The sequence below is a fragment of the Mesoplodon mirus genome, assembly GCF_964341445.2.
Source record: "Mesoplodon mirus genome assembly, chromosome: 20".
Taxonomy (NCBI): Eukaryota; Metazoa; Chordata; class Mammalia; order Artiodactyla; family Ziphiidae; genus Mesoplodon; species Mesoplodon mirus.
The window spans coordinates 19,257,574-19,276,903 of NC_138996.1; the positions used below are offsets into that span (position 1 = coordinate 19,257,574).

A 19,330-nucleotide genomic window follows, 5' to 3' on the forward strand; every position below is an offset into this window, starting at 1 on the left:
GAAGCAGGGAGGGGCATGATAGGGGTAGGAGATTAAGAGTTACAAACTACTAAGTATAAAGTAAATAAGCTACAAGGATACCTTGTACAACAGGGAATATAGCCAATATTTTATAATAACTATAAATGGAATATAACCTTTAAAACTGTGAATCACTATGTTGTATACCTGAAACTTATATAATATTGTACATCAGCTATGTTTCAATAAAAAAGGAAAATCGTATAAAGGAGGAGCCCAGGAGACACCACCTTAACCAAAGTGCACCTCACCAATAATGGGACATTTCTGATAAATGTGCCAAAGATACACAACCTGAATCTCATCACAAGGAGCCACCAGGCAAACCCAAACTGAGGGATATTCCACAAAATAATTGGCCTGTACTCTCCAGAAGCGTCAAGGTCATGAAAGACAAAGAAAGATGGAGGAAACATTGCAGATAAAAGGAAACTAAGGGGACAGGAAAATTAAATTCCAGGTGAGATCCTTGATTGGATCTTGGACCAGAAAAAGAACATTAATGGGCCAAGTGGCAAAGTTTGAATGTCTAAATATTAGATCTTAGTACTGTATCAAGCTTAATCTCCTGATTTTGATGGTTGTACTAAAATACTCCCATAGCTGTGACTATGTCAGATGTTAAATTTGGGGACTCTGGGTGAAGGATATACAGTACTTTTTTGTATTTTTTAAACCCTGAAATTATTTCAAAATAAGAGTTTAAAAATGGGAAAAAAATGCTCCCAGCAATACTTTTCTGTGGATAGGCAATACATCCTTGCCTCTTGCCCTTTCCATGTGGTTTTGAACTTGGGAATTTGCTGGGCTGTGAGATCCCCACACCTTACAGCAGTTATAACCACGTGTTTAGGCTCCCAGAGACTGAGTCCAGACGAAGTAATACACAGCACAGACGCAGTCTGGGACAAGCAAAATTCTTGTCTTCTTTTCCTCACTGTATTTTCTTCTTGCTTTCTGGCCACATCAGCTTTAGGCTGCAACTAAAACTAAATGAGGTCCAATCTCTTCAAAATACAGCTTGGGGGACTTCCCTGGTGGTACAGCTGGTTAAGACTCTGCACCTCAAACGCAGGGGGCCCGGGTTCGATCCCTGGTCGGGGAACTAAGATCCCACATGCCACACAGTGCGGCCAAAATTAAAAAAAAAAATTTTTTTTTAAACTACAGCCTGACAAGACACTTATGGTAGTAAGTTCAGGCCACAAGTTGAGACTCCTGCGGATGCTGGGCTGGGATGGGGGACAGGATATGGTTCCCAGCCACTCATCCCCCGCTTGGAAAAAATTCTGCTGGCCTAAAGTCTGTATTTGGACAGATAAACGCTCAGGTGTTCTGTGACAGGAGACCAAGCATCTGCCTTCAGTACAGGATAAAACTGATTCTCGTTCCTGGGCAGGTGCTCACCTCCATGGAGGCTTCAAAGACAGGAAACAGAGTCTGCCTGCCAATGCAGGGGACATGGGTTCGTGCCCCGGTCCGGGAAGATCCCACATGCCGTGGAGCGGCTGGGCCCGTGAGCCATGGACGCTGAGCCTGCGTGTCCGGAGCCTGTGCTCTGCAACGGGAGAGGCCACAACAGTGAGAGGCCGGCGTACAGAAAAAAAAAAAAAAAGACAGGAAAGAGTGCTGAGGGAGAGTGCCCAAGAGCCGAGACCAAACCTTCTCCCTCCGAGGGCGTCTGGTTACTGTCCACATTCTCCTGCAAGACTGCATTTCTGCTGGGATTTAGAGGTTTCAGAAGTTTATACTTTATATTCTCATTCCTCAGAGACAGAAGGCCTAGTCTTTCATTCCATTTCAATGAAAATAGTTTCCCTTAAACCCAATGGTTGGTTTTTCTTGATACGGGTTGTTTGGTCCTTTTGTACTAAACCTAATAGATTTATTCTAATACCCTTGCCTACATGAAAAAAATGCAGTGTACATTAATTCCTCTCTGAATCATTGAGAGACTGTGGGTATGATGATGTATGGTAATTACCATACAGGTAACATTAGGAATAGTCGTGTCTCATAAATGGGAAATAAGCAACCATGGATCATAGTGCATATTTCTTGCATTTTTAATACACGCCAGAGCTGCAAAGTGGGTCTGGCGGAAGAAATCGCTGCTGGATTAGTTTTCTGCTGCAGATACGGAAAATCATTCGATTTTTGCTGGAGCAGGACATCCTATTTTCTGTTTAGACCTTCAGACACTGTGTGTGTGCCTGGATTCCCAAGTAAGTGAGGCCGTGAGAGGGCTGCCCTAACCATCCAGGCACTTCGGCTCAGGCTTTCTACAACCTCCCAAGAAAAATATGCAAGACTCTTGAGAGATGCTAATGGAATGCCATTTGCACTGACTTTGAAATTATCTTGGAGGTGAGGAATCAAGATGGAAATTGGTGACTGTAAATTTTAATTCTGAATCCTGCCCCTACCAACACTAAACCTTCCCTAGGGACAAGCTGCTTGGTCATCTGCATGTATGACAAGTTCCCACCTCCTGTTGCCAGTTGCTGCTTGCTGCTGGCTGAAAAATGTGTTTAAAATTGAACTTTTTTTTTTAAGAAAAGAAAAAAACCTAAGACCCCAAAATAGGGTACTTTTTCCTTCTGGGAAAAACTTGCTCAAATGGAGAGTTTTTAATGAATACTGATAAGTCTGAATATGAAATGAATGATTAACAGCTCTGTAAGCCAGTGACAGATGTTCAACCCAATAAAACACAGCCTTGTATGCCATCAGCAGCCCTCCCAACAGAATTAAAGTACAGTTCTCATTAATATAGAAAACCTTTCCGGTCTTTCTTCCACTTGAAAAGAGCCACTTGGTTTCCTCAGTACCAGACGGGTTGTTTTAAACACTCGTGATAATTTATCGCCTTGGCACGGACTTTATGGTGAGGAGCGTGATTGTTAAATTTTACTCGTATATATCTCATTACTTTTTAATTATTTTGCAGCGAAAACAAAAATTGAAGAGAGCGCTAAAATACACAGGCAATTCTAAGATATAGAACAATAACAGAAACCCATGGAGAGAGCATTTTTACAGGTTGGACTCATCTAAACCAGGCAACATGTATACAAATGAAACAAATTCGAGATAAGCAGACACGGAAGGTAAATGCTTTGCTGGTGTTCACTAATCCGTAGGAAAACCCAGATCAGAAGTGGGAGTTCCAGAAAACCAGGCCAGAACAAAGGACAGAGGGTGGGGAACAGTGGAACAAGTTGTTCTTTCCATGGTGACATCATCAAACTCTTTGTAAGGCCACAGTTTAGATGTTGGTTGATTTTATTTCTCATCTCTTCTTGCCAATGTTATTTCAGAAAATTAACATCATGAATTTGAGTGGAGCTATGTCACATATAAACCTTTTTTTAAAACTGTCTTGAACCGTAATTTTATACATATATCAAAAAAAAATTTTTTTAATGAGGATCCTGTGACTTTTAAAAAATGGCCTACTTTGGGGCTTCCCTGGTGGCGCAGTGGTTGAGAGTCCGCCTGCCGATGCAGGGGACACGGGTTCGTGCCCCGGTCCCGGAAGGTCCCACATGCCGCGGAGCGGCTGGGCCCGCGAGCCATGGCCGCGGAGCCTGTGTGTCCGGAGCCTGTGCTCCGCAACGGGAGAGGCCACAGCAGTGAGAGGCCCGCGTACAGCAAAAAAAAAAAAAAAAAATGGCCTACTTTGAAGATTCCCAAAATGCAAGAAAGGTACTAAGTAGGAGTGGTTAGGGAGGAGGCCTGTTTATCTGCAAAACCACAAAAACCGCTCCCTTAGGCATCTACTTGCTTGTTTTCTGATCATTAGTTACTTGAACTTGAGTTAGGGAACTCTTGGTCTGGAGGAACAATGGGAAAGAAAATAGAGAATCAGAAAACCAAAGGGGTAAGCAAATTAGGATTTCAGTGATTTCTAGCTTGACTATTAATGTTATACCATGTTAATTGCTTTGTGGCATTTATCAAAATCTGTTATTATTCAATTCATTTACTAGTCGGTTTATAACCCTCCTCTCAAATGCAAGCCCTGTGAAGTCAGAGAGCTTCCTTGCCTTGTTCAGTGCTCTAATTAATGCCAGAGGTTCATCCAGAGTCTGACACAGGGCAGGTAGAATTCAGGGATGATTTTTGAATGAATAAGTACAGGAATGAATGAAATTCATAATCAATAAATCAATAGAGAATCAACAAGGAATCATTAACAAATAGTGGGTTGGCCAAAAAGTGCCTTTGGTGTTTTTTTGGGTTTTTAAAACATTTTTATTGGAGTATAATTGCTTTATGGTGGTGTGTTAGTTTCTGCTTTATAACAAAGTGAATCAGTTATAGCCTTCGGTTTTTAAGTAAAAATAAAAAATACATTTTTCATTTTCACCAAGAACTTTGTTGAACAAAGTATTCACCCTTTTGTTCCACTAACTTTTGCCATTTTTCAGGCAACTTCATAATTCCATCTTCCCAAAACTTTTTATCTTTTGGAGCAAAGAACTGTTCCAGGTGCCTTTTACAGTCTTCCAGGGAATTGAAATTTTTTCTGTTAAGAGAATTTTGTAAAGACTGAAATAAATGTAAATGCGAAGGTGCAATGTCTGGTGGATACAGGGGATGAATCAGAACTTCCTAGCCAAGCTTTAACAGGTTTTGTCCGGTCATCAAAGAAACATGGGGTCTTGAGTTATCCTGATAGAAGCTTATGTGTTTTTTGTTGACTGATTCTGGATGCTTTTCGTCGAGTGCTGCTTTAAGTTGGTCTAATTGGGAGCGGTACTTGTTGGAATTAATCGTTTGGTTTTCTGGAAGGAGTTCATAATAGAGGACTCCCTTGCAACCCCACCATGTACACAACATCACCTTTTTTGGATGAAGACCGGCCTTTGGTGTGGTTGGTGGTGGTTCATTTCACTTGCCCCACTATCTCTTCAATTCCACATTGTTGCACAGTATCCACTTTTCATTGGCTGTCACAATGTTTTTAAAATGGAACGTTTTCATTACGTTTAAGTAGAGAATCGCATGTGAAAATATGGTCAAGAAGGTTTTTTTCGCTTAACTTATGTTGAACCCAAACATCAAAGCAATTAACATAACCAAGCTGGTCCTAATGATTTTCAGTGCTTGATTTGGATATTTTGAGTATGTCGGCTATCTCCCGCCTGGTATAACATTGATTGTTCTCAGTTAATGTCTTGATTTGATCGCTATCAACTTCAACTGGTCTACCCGACCGTGGAGCATCATCCAGCGAGAAATCTCAAAACTTCACAAACCACTTTTGAGACATTTGATCAGTCACAGCACCTTCTCCATACACTGCACAAATCTTTTTTTGCATTTTTACCTTTCTTGAAATAATAAAGCATAACAGGCTAAAAATGTTGCTTTTTTTCTTCCATCTTCAATATTAAAATGGCTACACAAAAATTCACCGATTTTGATAAGCCTCTTTAAATGCATGCTGATATGACAGCTGTCACAACCTAACAAAATTGTTTCAAATGAAGTTAAAGAAAACTAAGTGTTACTAGAGCCATCTTATGGAAAAAAACTGAACGAAACTTTTGGCTAACCCAATACATTAATGGAAAAAAAGATTGCTTTAAAAATTTATGCTCTGTCATTGCAAGCACTCCCATCATACAAAGGCTGAGTGGTCTCTAATATTCCATAACTGAGAAGGAACACACTCCTGAGTCTCTCCCATGGATCATGGTACCCATGACATAGCTATACCCATCACCAACTTTATTGGCATCTTTAAAGATGTTGGTTCTGACTGTTTTCAGTTTTGACTACTATGGAATGATCCTGCAGACTTTTTTATATGTTGTCATTTTTCTGAAACTTTCATCTGAATTACAAAAGTTTCTAAACTAACACTTTGGAATGAGTCATGGAGATAGTGAGAGACAACATTTTATATACCTTCTTATTCTCAATTTGCTGAGGAAGCATTTCTTAAAACTCTATGAGGGGGAAAAAGCCCTACTCCTCAAAACCAGCTGGAACTGAAGAAAAGTTAAGAAAAGTATTGATTGTCAGCAAAAGATAGAAGTTATTGAGGGTAAGTTTAAGTTTTCATAGTATTATCGTAACCTCATTTTACAAGTAGGGACTTGCAAAGGAATGTGAATAAGGACATTGGGGCAGCGTGTATCATTAGGGCTCCTCTGATACCAGTCACTGTGAGGTCAGTACTGAACTATCCTGAGCTCTGATTCAGTCATTCTGAGCCACTTCCTAAAACAAAGCTCCAGCCTCCACCTGCATCAAGAAGAATCAAGTCATCTTGGCCCCAGAGGCCGGGAGGTGCCAGAGTGTCTTTGGGGTCCTGGTAGGAGAAGCCAAGGGTGGGCTGTGTCAACACTGCCTGTTCTCTGTTACCAGAGCTCCAAGTAAAGAGAGGCATTCCAGGGGTGATAAAATTGGGAATAGAGAGAAAAATTAGTGCAATCCTGGAATGCTCAGGCTAGAAGGGACCTTCATTTAATAAATGAGTAAGTGGGACCCAGAGAGGTAAAGTGACTTATAAAAGATGAAATCATGGTAGAAAAACAGATGGCAGGCAGGATACAGGTCCTAAGTGGATAGAAACAGAAGGTCAAGTTTGATGGTGAGCACAAACTTGTCAAATCCTTCTGTCCAATGGAATAGATTCTCCAGGAAGCCCTCATCCTAAAAGTTATTCTCTTTTATTGGCGGGAGTGGGCGGGGGGTTGTCAAAGAGAAAGGAGACGAAAAGAGACTCATATTCCAGCAAATACATAGGAGAAGGTCCAGCAATGGACCTACTCAGGGCTGAGTAGGCATAATTAGGGAAGGCAGTCCCTAAAGTCATTGAAATATAGTTAATGAAACAAGGACATTAAATTCTAAACTTGATGCCACTGCGCCCAGATGCACGGAAGCTTTTGCAAATAGTAGGAAAGCTCTGATCTGTCAGTGAGAGCATTCTGATTCTGACCTGCAGGGGACAGAGAGGAGGGGTGGCAGTGACAGAAAACCAGGACAAGGGAGTGAAGGTCCCGATGGGACATGACAGAGACATTGCCTTCCGCCACTGTGGGCTAAGGGTTTACCAGTAGTACCCAGAGCCTGAAGCTATCACCGGACTACAGCGAATCCCAGGGAGCTTTGGTGGGCATCAGTTATGTACCCGGGACTGGTCAAGGGGATTGGTGAACTGTACGTACATCATTCCAAACTGGGGCTTCTGTCATTCTCAACTCATCCCTTTAGAGAGTCCCTCATAGTTAAAGAATTGTTAAAGGTAAGCCTTAAACTTTCCCAGTTTGCCAACATTAAATCTTACCAGCTCACAAGATTGGGGAACCCAGAGTGGACATCCATTGGAGACGCTCACTGCACAGAGATGTGTCTGAAGAAGGTCCCCTCCAGCCTTAGGTGTGCTGCACAGGACTCATGCTTCTCTGATGCTCCAGAAAGAGCCAGGGAACCTAGGTAGGGCAGAAGTTTACAACCAGAAAGAGCATGAGTGTGGAGGTGGGCAGAGCTGGGCAGACCCCTGGGCTCTACATCTGAGCGACCCTGGCCTCTGAGTTCAGTGACCTTCTATTTCCTTATCTGTGTAATTGGGACAGGGTCATTTAAAGACTAAAATAATAAACTGAAAAAGTAGATAAGGCCTTAACACAGTGCCTGGCCAAATCAGAGGTACACATGTTCATTTTCCGTCCTTTATCTGGACAATAAACCTGTGTTCACTTCCCCAAAACTTTTTTTAATTGTGGTAAAAAAAAACCACATAACATAAAATGTACCATCTTAACCATTTTTAAGTGTCCATTTCAGTAGTGTTAAGTATATTCGCATTGTTGTATAATCAATCTCCAGAACTATTTTCATCTTGGAAAACTGAACCCCTATAGCAATGAAACAACTTCCCACTTTCTCCCTTCCCTCCAATTTTTAATTGAAAAGAACATCAATCACTACTTTGAACAGCTGCCTTAGCAGGTTTTTCTGATGAACTAAATTTCTGATTAAAAAAACAAAAACAGAAGCGAAGACATCAGAGTTGTTTAACAACTCGAAGTTCATAAAGGAGCGAGCAGTGAATTAAATGTGTCAAGAAGGCTGATCTGGTAAAACTCCATTTTAAAAACATCACAAGGGCTCAAAATCACCATGTTATATTCATGCTGCCAAATAGAAGTGTACAGCTTCATTACAAAGACAACATGCAAATATTTCGCAGGTCTACGTGATTGGGGTGGGAGAGAGAACAGGAAGGTCGAGTATACAATAAAGCAGTGTTTTCCAGGCTTCTCTGATGATAAGAATCACCCAAGATACTTGTTAAAACTACAACTTCCTGGGCCCCATCCCAGATTCACTGAATCAGAATCTCCAGGTTGGATTCCAAGTATGAAGTTCTAAAGCAATGATCTTCTAGAGGGTAAGCGATCTGTATCTAAGCACATGTCCATCTTCCAAAAAGCTGCCTGGTAATGCTGATGACAATATAAAACAAGAAACTGAGTACAGCAGCTCCAATCTGTCAGCCCCTGAGAGGTGAACTGAAATGTTTATTCCAAGCACTGAGCTGCAATTAGCCAAAAATGCAGCTAATTGTTAGGGGACACTGTTAGGGGCGCTTGGAACTGAATCAGGGACACAGTGCCTGTAGGATTTGGGTGGAAATGAACTAACAGTACAGGTTCTAAATATAACAGGGGGGAGGGGAACACCCCCCATGCACACCCACGTCGCAGTGACCCTTCAAACTTCCAGAAGAAAAGAGTGTAACTTTTCAAAACGTGCTAGAACATGGAACCAGCCTATAACACATGGCTCTAGGTGTTCTTTGATAGTGAAAACATTACTAGCTTTTCATCAAGATGACGACTGAAAACAAAGAAAAGCTAAGCACCACCTCCTAGAAAGACGTGCCACTCCCACCTGGGGCAGCTGGTCCCAGGCGCCGCACCCGCTGCAAGCAACCAAGCCAATAAGAAGGGATGATCCTGTGGGTACCAGCGGGAACTGGGCATGGGCACTGAAATGTAAAACCAAACCACAAGAAGAAGTTAACTCTGATTCTGAGCTGGAGCGTAGCTCTGTGGTTTTGTGCCTATAAAGCCCCCAGCCTTGTGCCCCCAGCCTAGCTCCCATTAGGATGGATTCTAAGAGAACCACCCCCATAGGCTTCTACCCTGATTATTCCACACTGTTACAAGTAAGACTTTTTTTTTTTTTTGCGGTACGCGGGCCTCTCACTGTTGTGGCCTCTCCCGTTGCGGAGCACAGGCTCCAGACACGCAGGCTCAGTGGCCATGGCTCACGGGCCTAGCCGCTCCGCGGCATGTGGGATCTTCCCGGACCAGGGAATGAACCCGTGTCCCCTGAATCGGCAGGCGGACTCTCAACCACTGCACCACCAGGGAAGCCCCCCAAGTAAGACTTTTAATGCCACCATCCATAGCCATCATCCTTGCTCAATGTTTTTTATTTATTCTCTTGATTTCAATACCTCTGACATTTATCAAAAAAGAAAAATACAAAAGAAACACTTCCTTGCAAAGTTCAATCAATGCTCTCAATTTGCTAAAAGGTTTTTTTTTTTATTTCTGGACATGTCTTTCACTTCCAGTAGTCCAAGCATTGACTCATATTCAATTCATCTTGCCAGATTTTCCATTGCTTTCCTTTCTTCTTGTTGAAGGAACAGTAGACTGTGCTTAACCGAAGTCCTTTAGAAGGCCATGGTGTGGATGGAGGAGAAAGTGGGGATTGTATCAAACCATGTGTGCCACATTTAAAGAAATCCCGTGTGTGTCTAAATTCTAGACAGAGCCACCTGGCCTCAGATAAAACTGCCTGTTTCAGTTCCTGCTTCCTCCAGATCTGCATTACTGAATTTTGGTGTATCCTTATGAATGAATGCTGTTCAAGTCACTGATAAAGAGCACACACCAGGGCTTCCCTGGTGGCGCAGTGGTTGAGAATCTGCCTGCTAATGCAGGGGACATGGGTTCGAGCCCGGGTCTGGGAAGATGCCACATGCCGCGGAGCAGCTGGGCCCGTGAGCCACAACTACTGAGCCTGCACGTCTGGAGCCTGTGCTCCGCAACAAGAGAGGCCGCGATCGTGGGAGGCCCGCGCACCGTGATGAAGAGTGGCCCCCGCTTGCCGCAACTAGAGAAGGCCCTCGCAGAGAAACGAGGACCCAACACCGTCATAAATGAATAAATAAATAAAGGAATTCCTTAAAAAAAAAAAAAAAGACGCTGACATCCTTAAAGAGTAAAGCTCACTGTGTTGCTGCACGTGTCTGATAAAAAAAAAAAAAGAAAAAGAAAAGAGCACAAACCATTGTAAATCCCTTTTGCTATTGCAACATTTTAAACATCTGCTGCTGCTGGATCGTGGGTCAACTGTAAAGGAAGAATTATTCAAGGTCAGAATATGGAGGGCCGGGAAATCCAGAAAGCATTGAATATGTCTTTGAGGGTCCTTAAGTTTTGAATACGATTCGATTCTCAAAACTGCTCACACTTACAGCATGTTTGCAGTTCCTTAAAATGTACATACTCGATTAAAAATTGTGCCACATTTTCCACAAATACATAGGAAGTGGTCTATCCAGAATAAAGTAGAGTTTTAAGAGTGCTGCATTTCTCTGATAGGACGATCTTAGAAATCACTTGTGGTAGAAGTAAAAACTTAAAGGAACACATTTAAAGGCCAAATTAACCTTTCAAACAACCTAAAAGTAAGATTTGTACTTGGGGGATGGAAGGCAGATACAGGTATAACTCTACCCTTAGTGTCAAGGAGAAAAGTGATGACAAAAATAATTTTAAACAGCAGAAAGTACATTATTTTTCCAAGCCTTCCCAGTTGTTCTAATTATTCATTGGTCATTGTGTCAAAACAATAGAGATAGAAACCCATATTATTCATAAGGATAGAACTACATATACCAATATTTTTTCTGGATTCCACATAGGAAATGCCTAGGTACAATAATATGAGAGAAAATACTGGGGAAAAATGAACCTAAATCAGTAACTCCTAGAAACAGGGGGGAAAGCTAAACCAGTGCAAGCATCTGCTCCCGAATTAATCCCACGGAAATTTCTTAAGCTGATATTATGGGAACTGGACTCCCCAGAGAGGGCTGCAGTGATTGGGAAAGTTGTGAGCTGGCCCTAGGGGCAAGGGGCCTGGTGACTCACAGGGTCCCTGGAGCTCCGAAGGGATAAAGACAATGAGAATTCAGCAATGAATATTTATAAAACTTTGCTACATTCCAGGCACTTCACTAGAAGTTTAACCTACATCATCTAATTTAATCCACAATATTCCAATGAGGTACATGTCATTAGTATCCCATTTTACCAGGTTTTACAAGGTAAAGAGAGCTGTTCAAGTTCACACAGCTAGTTAGTAGCACTCCTGTTCATGGTAGAACTTGCTGGGTCTTCTTAATGTTACACAGCGTCCACTACCTTGTACACACTAGATTACCCACAAGGACGTGCTATATAGCACAGGGAGCTTTACTCAATATCCTGTACACACTCCAGAGCGCCAGAGCTCTGTGCTCCTACCATTTTGAACTTCATGTTCCTGTCAAACAGGAGTGTTGCTCCCGGGTTCAGAAGACCCTTCCCCATTTCACCTTTGCTACCCGGCCTCTACCTACGTTTCAATCTCAGCTCTAATGCCTCCTCCTCTGGGAGGCTTCTCTCCCTAGTATTCCCACCGTATCTTACTGTTCTCAGTCACGGGACTGAACTCCCAGTAATCTGAGCGCCTGATGACTTGTGATTTTACCCCAGAAGACTACCCTCTTTGAAGGCATGAATCAATGCTGCTCACTCTTGTACCCCTGGGGCTCAGCACGGTGTCTGATACACAGCAGGTGCTCAAAAAATATCCCTTGAATGAATGAATCACCTAACTACTCCATTTACTGTTGAGGAAACAAAACTTCAGAAGGGTCTGTAGCTTGCCCCATGCCACACAGGACGCTGGAGCACGGACATGGAGCACAGGTGAAAAGCCAGGTCTCCGAAGCCCTGGCTGGGGCTCCTTCTACTTTGCTGCCGCCACCCTCTTACCCAGAATGTCTCAGTTCCCCCTTCACCATCTCAGTCCTCCCATCCTTGGGGCCCCAGCTCTGTGCCCTCCTTGCTGACACTGACCTCAGAAGGCCTGTTCAAGGTCACATTTTTCAGATAATTGATCACAGGCTACTTGGCGTTAGAAATTCCACTGTGGTTACCAACTGCTTCTAAACCTCTTCTACCCAGAGCTAGTGCTCGGCTGCACCCCTAGATGCACCCCCACTTCACTTGTAGCCTGTAGCAGGGCTCAGGTCAATGCTAATCTGATTTTGCAGCACCAGGCAAAACACAGACAACACTTCCTCTTTCCAAGGGTAATAACAGTGAAACAATAAATGGAGAGCTCTCCACCCACAAGACGGCCTGGGACGGCAACATGGATCCTCATTCCCTCTTCTTGCCTCAGTTCTAAGAATGGCAACACTTAATACCCAGCAACATTAGTCCTGTGTTTCCTGACACCTGGCCCCTCCCTCACTGTATATACTGATTTAAGGAGGGGCCTCCGCCATCTCTGTTATTCATACCCATCACTTCCCTTGCCTGTTAGCTATTCTCCAAATTGAGCTATTCAAGCCAATTCATCAGATTACCTCTGGAAACACTGCAGGCTGGTCAAGGGATGAGAACAAATAACATAGAGATTTCAAAGCCATTACCAAGTGATCTGCTAAAGGAAGGAAACTGAACAAAAAGGAGAGGAAGAACTTCAACGAAGCCATTGAAACGGCCCCAGGAGTAATGTAACACAGATGCCAGCAGACAGGAAAGGGCACAGAAAGCCAAGTAGCCGAGGTTGGTGACCCTGTTCATATGAGTTGTCCCTCTGACCCTAAGTCAAGAAAAATAAAAGAGTAAAGCACAGTCTGCCATATATACATTGTCCCAAAGAAGAGGAAATATTAAAATATATTATTGGAGGGTAAAAAAGCCTGGCTTCAGGAGAAAAATCTTGGCCCATTTCATTCCTCTGTTACATGGTAAACACGTTCATTCATCATCTAGCCACCCTATCTCTTTGAAATTCCATGAAACACTGCCTACTTCATCTTGAAATATCTGTGCTTGGAGCAGAATGTGCAGTTTAAGCACAAAAGCTTTAAAATGCCACGGGAGTAATATCAAAAATCAGCTTAAGAACTTAATGCAACCAGAAAAAAAAAGACCAATAAATCTCAGGTCTGAGTGCATGTGCATTTTAATAAGAGAATTCTTGCGTACAGTATTACAGTTTTGCTTGCCAAACATAAGACACATTCCTGTGTCCTATGCTCATAATTGTAATAAAAGGTCTTACTGTAAACGGTACAGGCACGAGCAGAAGGGGCATTTTGGATTAAGGACTTTTATGAAGGAGGCTGACTTACGGTTGCTAGGAAAACTTACCATTGATTTTCCAGCTCAAATCCTGCATTTGAAGCTAGACAGGTGAGTCTTGCTTTCTTACATTTGTTTTCAAACAGTTTTTGGTTTTTTAAAATGCTTATTATGTGGAAAGATGTTCTCATCTTTTTACTCCCCTGCCCTTATTTTTTACTTGATCGGAGACGCGGTATTTACATTGATATTCATCCACACAATTATCTCTAAGTGCTTAGGAATGCTCAGATGGTCTTTTCGGGGTTGGAGAAAATAACATTTTCTTCCAAACCGTCACTTCAGAAACACAAGTTCCCATTCGACATTGCAGCAGGTGATGGGAAAACACTGTAGCATCTTGGATCCTGGAGGCGTGGAAGAAGGCAGACTGCCCTTGGCTCCCAAGGTCAAAGGCAAGTTGATAGCAGGGCATTGGGCCAGGAGGCTCTTCTGGGCTAGGAGTTGGCTCTCCTGCATCCCCACGTGGATGGGACAGGGTCAGAGCAAAAGTTATTTACATACCATTGCAATTGAAATGTCCTATCAGATGGCAACATGGTCCATGGACAGAGGAGGGAAATAGACAAAGGATTTTCTGCTCCTGATCATGAGTAAATGACCTTTACTTTAGGAGGAAGTCAAGGTGAGTTACTTAGTCTCTACTTTCTGTGATTGGAAAAGCACACAGATACACACACACACACACACACACACACACACACCCTTAACTGTTAAAAGAATAAAACAGTACTTCGAACGCTTGCCTTTCACCCCTAGAAAGTCCAGGCAAGGACAACATGGCCATCACAGGCACCCAGGACAAAGCACTGGGAAAGTCACACTACTGAAACCTTGCATAGGTCCCTTGCATGTCATTAAAGGCAGAAAGTTTGAAATGGAATCAGAACCTTATACAGGAAAGGGGAATAAGGTCCAACACCCCATGGGCTCAGGAGTTAGCCCCAGTGACCCTGCCCAAGGGCCTGAGTGGCAGTTTTGAAATTAATAAAACTCATCTTCTTTCTTGGACTTTCAAAGCACATCATCACTGTTGGTGTGTGGGTATGGGGAGTGGGGGTGGTGTATGTTGAGAGAACACAATACTTCCTATCAATCCCCTCTGAACTCATAAGCAAGCGCTTGTTTACAGGAAAGGAAAAAGTGGCTTTTTAAAAATCACCTTTTATTGACAAAACAAAACATACAAAGTATATATCATTGATCAACTGTCTGACAGCTCAAAATCAAAAGGGGAAAACCAGAGAGGAGAAGAACATTGGCTGGGGAAAAGCCAGCAGAATTGGCCAAAATGCCAAGTGCTAAGTCATTATCTCCTCTGATCCCCAGAGGTGAGGGGCAGGATCCCATTTGTTAGCTCTATTGCATTGATTTCCAGACTCATAGAAGTTTGTCTCCAGAAGGACCCTGAACAGTGCCAAGTCCCTCCCTCTCATTTATTATTGAGAAAGCTGAGCCCCGCTAGGTCTTGGGGTTTTAGGAATTTCTCAATCTTAAGGTGGTAACGAAGCAACCAGAGCCCCAGGTTCCCGGCTCTACGTCTGTAATATGTGACAACAGCGAGAGCTGGGGTGTGAGGACAAGAACCCACTCCCAGTCTCGTCCTGTGGAAGTTATGGAGATATGTCCTGTCCCTATTTAGTGGTGAACAGCACTGTTGTAGGACTTTGACCTTTGAATACTTTTGATAACCTGCACCCTTATTTTACAGATGCAGAAACTGCATTCAAGAGCTGACGTGACTCATCACAGTCACCTGACTCATAAGTGACACTAAATTTTACTCTGCTGCTTCCTCTTTCTGCCTTGTCAAATGCTTGAAAAATAGACCCAAGGCACAGGTCTGCTCACTACAGACACGTAAACCTTACAAAGATAAAAAGAAAGAAAACATACAGAAAGCTCCTATAACCCTTGACAAGCTGTAGTGAGTCTGACCCACCACACACACACACACACACACACCACACTTCACTATTAAAACAATTGAACAGTACTCAGAATGCTTATCTTACATCAATTTTCTATGTGAAGGCCAACGTTTATTCTTGTAGTGCAAACTGAATTAAAATTGAAGTTCTTCAAAGAACTACATGACGCCATTCTGATTCACAGACTATTGTTACTGCCATGTGCCTCTTTAACTTTCAGGAATGTCTGAAACTCACACTCCTTAGTGGAAAAGGAAGATGAAGTAGCTATCATTACAGTCTACTGGCAAGTGTCCATAATTTAACGTTTCCATTAAGTCATGACTCATCTCTATTTCCCTGGCATTTCTTGGTTGAAAATGCATCTGACCCCAGGCAAGCACCAAGCCCTTGTCTGCATGCTTGTAGCCTTTCTGCTCCAAGCAGAGGATTCAAGGTCCGCTCCCAGACGCCAGCTGGGACAGTGGCAGTAGCCCCAACCAGGGCGTCTGGTCTCCAAGCTGTGCTCAGAGCTGATTTATATCATGTAAATGGATGTTTCAATAAAGAGATTGGTACATTAGCCAAAACTCAGGGACACGTAAAACGTATTAGGTGATTTATCGTCCAACAAGCTTCTTGTGGCGAAGGCAGCTAGAGAAACACTTCCAAAATAAATGTCATTTCAATTCTTAATCTAAAAAGAATCATCATAACCACCACTAGTTTTCCCCTTTACAATTCTGCATTAGCATCTCTAATGGAGCAGGACACTCTAAAACTGGAACGACCTCTGCCCTTGCCAATACCAGTTTTAGGGAAAGTTCCGCACTGTTCAGCATTACAATCACATCTCTCAAAGGTACAAAAGTCCCATCAATTCCCTGGAATTACAGAAACCTGAATATTTGGCATTATTGTGTATACTGTAGTAGTACACTTTCAATCAATAATAATTGCCATTGCTAAAAACAATATTTAATGGGGGCATATTTTTTTTTTTTTCCGTACGCGGGCCTCTCACTGCTGTGGCCTCTCCCGTTGCGGAGCACAGGCTCCGGACGCGCAGGCTCAGCGGCCACGGCTCACGGGCCCAGCCGCTCCGCGGCACATGGGATCCTCCCAGACCGGGGCACGAACCCGCATCCCCTGCATCGGCAGGCGGACCCCCAACCACTGCGCCACCAGGGAGGCCCAATGGGGGCATATTTTTAATCACGTTTAAAGTACCCATGACATTGCATTTTGGAAATAAAAGAGAATGGAAAAATCTCTCATTCCCTGCAGAACCATCATTCTGAGTAACTAGCTCTAGGAAAAAAAATGATGCAATCGAATTAGTAGTAAAAAAATCAATTGCAGTAATATGAACTTTTAATTTTTTTCATTTGAAAAAAGAGGTACAGATAGATGCTCATGCAGGTGATAGAAAGTTCTGCTGGGAGCAATTGCCAATAGCAGATAATACTTGAGAACTTTCTGTATTCAATTCAGCAGAGTATTATCTACCATCAAGGCTGCCGCTGGCCTCTTGCAGCCTTTGTGCTAATTAGAAAAAGATGTTCTCTGTTTGTTGGAAGATTTTTAATCACAATTTCAATTTCAGTGCTTGTGATTGGTCTGTTCATATTTTCTATGTACCAAAATGTTCATTGCAGCTCTATTTACAATAGCCAGGAGATGGAAGCAACCTAAGTGTCCATCATAGGATGAATGGATAAAGAAGATGTGGCACATATATACAATGGAATATTACTCAGCCATAAAAAGAAACGAAATTGAGTTATTTGTAGTGAGGTGGATGGACCTAGAGTCTGTCATATAGAGTGAAGTAAGTCAGAAAGAGAAAGACAAATACCATATGCTAACACATATATACGGAATCTAAGAAAAAAAAATGTCATGAAGAACCTAGGGTAAGACAGGAATAAAGACACAGACCTACTAGAGAATGGACTTGAGGATATGGGGAGGGGGAAGGGTAAGCTGGGACAAAGTGAGAGAGTGGCATGGACATATATACACTACCAAACGTAAGGTAGATAGCTAGTGGGAAGCAGCCACATAGCACAGGGAGATCAGCTCGGTGCTTTGTGACCACCTAGAGGGGTGGGATAGGGAGGGTGGGAGGGAGGGAGACGCAAGAGGGAGGAGATATGAGGATATATGTATATGTATAACTGATTCACTTTGTTATAAAGCAGAAACTAACACACCATTGTAAAGCAATTATACTCCAATAAAGATGTTATAAAAATTAATTAATTAATTAATTATTTTTAAAAAAGACGTTCTCTGGCCTCACTCCCCCTCCTTCACCCAACCCTGCGGTCTGTGCAGGTACATGCCCTCGGGAGCTGAATGTCAGCTGGATTCCAGCCTCCCCCCACCTCAGACAGAAACCCTGGTGCAAAACCAAAATGTATACTCCTCTATGAAGGCCTTGGCCCTAGAAGTAAAGAAATTAAGGAGCAGATCAACAAATTATGGTCTATCCATATGATGGAATATTAGGAAGTCATCAAAATGGTATTTAAATATTCAAACTATTCTTTAACTATTGATATATCAGGGTAATATTTATGATATAATGTTAAGTTAGAAAAAAATGCAATAGGATATCAACTTAATGAACAAATTATCAGACGTAAATAAGATGAGGTATACACCAAAATGTTAATAATTATTACCTCCAATTATGGCTACCTAATTATTTTTGTATTAATAAATGTCTGCATTTGAAAGATTTTCTTCAATGAGCATGAACTGTATCTTCAGTAGAAATCAACTGGAAATAACAAAGACATATCTATAATCCCATCTGCTTTTCAATCCAGGAAATAATATCATCTAGTTACTTATTTTGATTCAAAACCTTTCAAATTAAGGACACATAGGGATGCTGAAGTAACAAGACAGCAACTGATTGTTTCTCCAAGGCTATGATCCCCCTTAAGGATAGAGAAGAAATCTATAGTGGTTTAAAAAAGAAGAAAAGTGCAGTTTAAACCAGGGGATAAATGTTTGAATCCTACCTTCAGTAGCCATTACTATATGACCTTGGAAAAATTATTTAACCTCTTTGATTTTGTTTCTCCTTTTATATGATGGGGTTAATCATTTCTACCTTGAAGACTGCTCTGAGCATAAAATTAGCTGATGGTATAGTGAGCTGGTACTTAATAGATACATGTAATTTAGGTCTTGTTTCAATGATCTCATATACCTCACCTGTCCCCTAGCCTACAGCCCTGCACATAGTAGGGGCTCAGTATATGCTACAATCAATGTGTTGCACTAGGTTTAAAAGAAGCCTGATCGTCTCAGAGAGGAAATCTCAAATGTTATATGGCTGGGTGAGACCTATAGGAATTGCCTTGATAGAACAGACCTTAGGTTGGGTTGCCAAGAACAGAGATTCTCTGAAAGACCACCACCTCCACTCCTGACCATTTGTTTGGACTGTTTGTTCTGTGTGTTAATATATGGTGTCAGCCTCTGGGTCTCTGCACCCTTCGTGGATGGACATTTAAAAGCATAGTTCTCACTTTGTAGGAAAGAAAACTCAGAGCCGATGGATGAATGTGGAATCCATTGCAAGCCCTTTTTATGAATCACCAAGCCCCGCCACCCTCGGACTATTTGTAAGAATAATGACAAACACATGTACTTCCTAGGTGCCGGGCACTGTTACAAGCACCTCACTTACACCAGCCCATTTAATACCTGCGGATCTCAGCAGAAACTCACCTGAAAGGACAGAACCTCTGTAAGGTTTAAATCCATAAATGTTCTGAGTTCTAACAGGAAGAGGAATTTGCAGTGATGCCAGGAAAGGACAAGACAGCAGGCCAACTCCTCCCTCAGACCACAGAGTTAGGGGCTACTCATCACGTGGGTTCAGGCAGCCCAGGGGACAAGACATTAAAAGTT

The 19,330-nt window shown here is 42.4% G+C and overlaps 1 long non-coding RNA gene across 1 annotated transcript in view; it reads right to left on the bottom strand.

Annotated features, from left to right (window-relative positions):
* Nucleotides 1-3,694: 3,694 nt before the first annotated feature.
* The window catches only part of LOC309796004, a 45,260-nt gene continuing 29,624 nt past the window's right edge, over nucleotides 3,695-19,330 (bottom strand). Inside the window, exons 2-3 of the long non-coding RNA XR_014292398.1 lie at nucleotides 7,328-7,472; nucleotides 3,695-3,857 (exon numbers count right to left, since the gene is read on the bottom strand). This is a non-coding gene — a long non-coding RNA (uncharacterized lncRNA). The remainder of the gene's footprint in view (nucleotides 3,858-7,327; nucleotides 7,473-19,330) is intronic.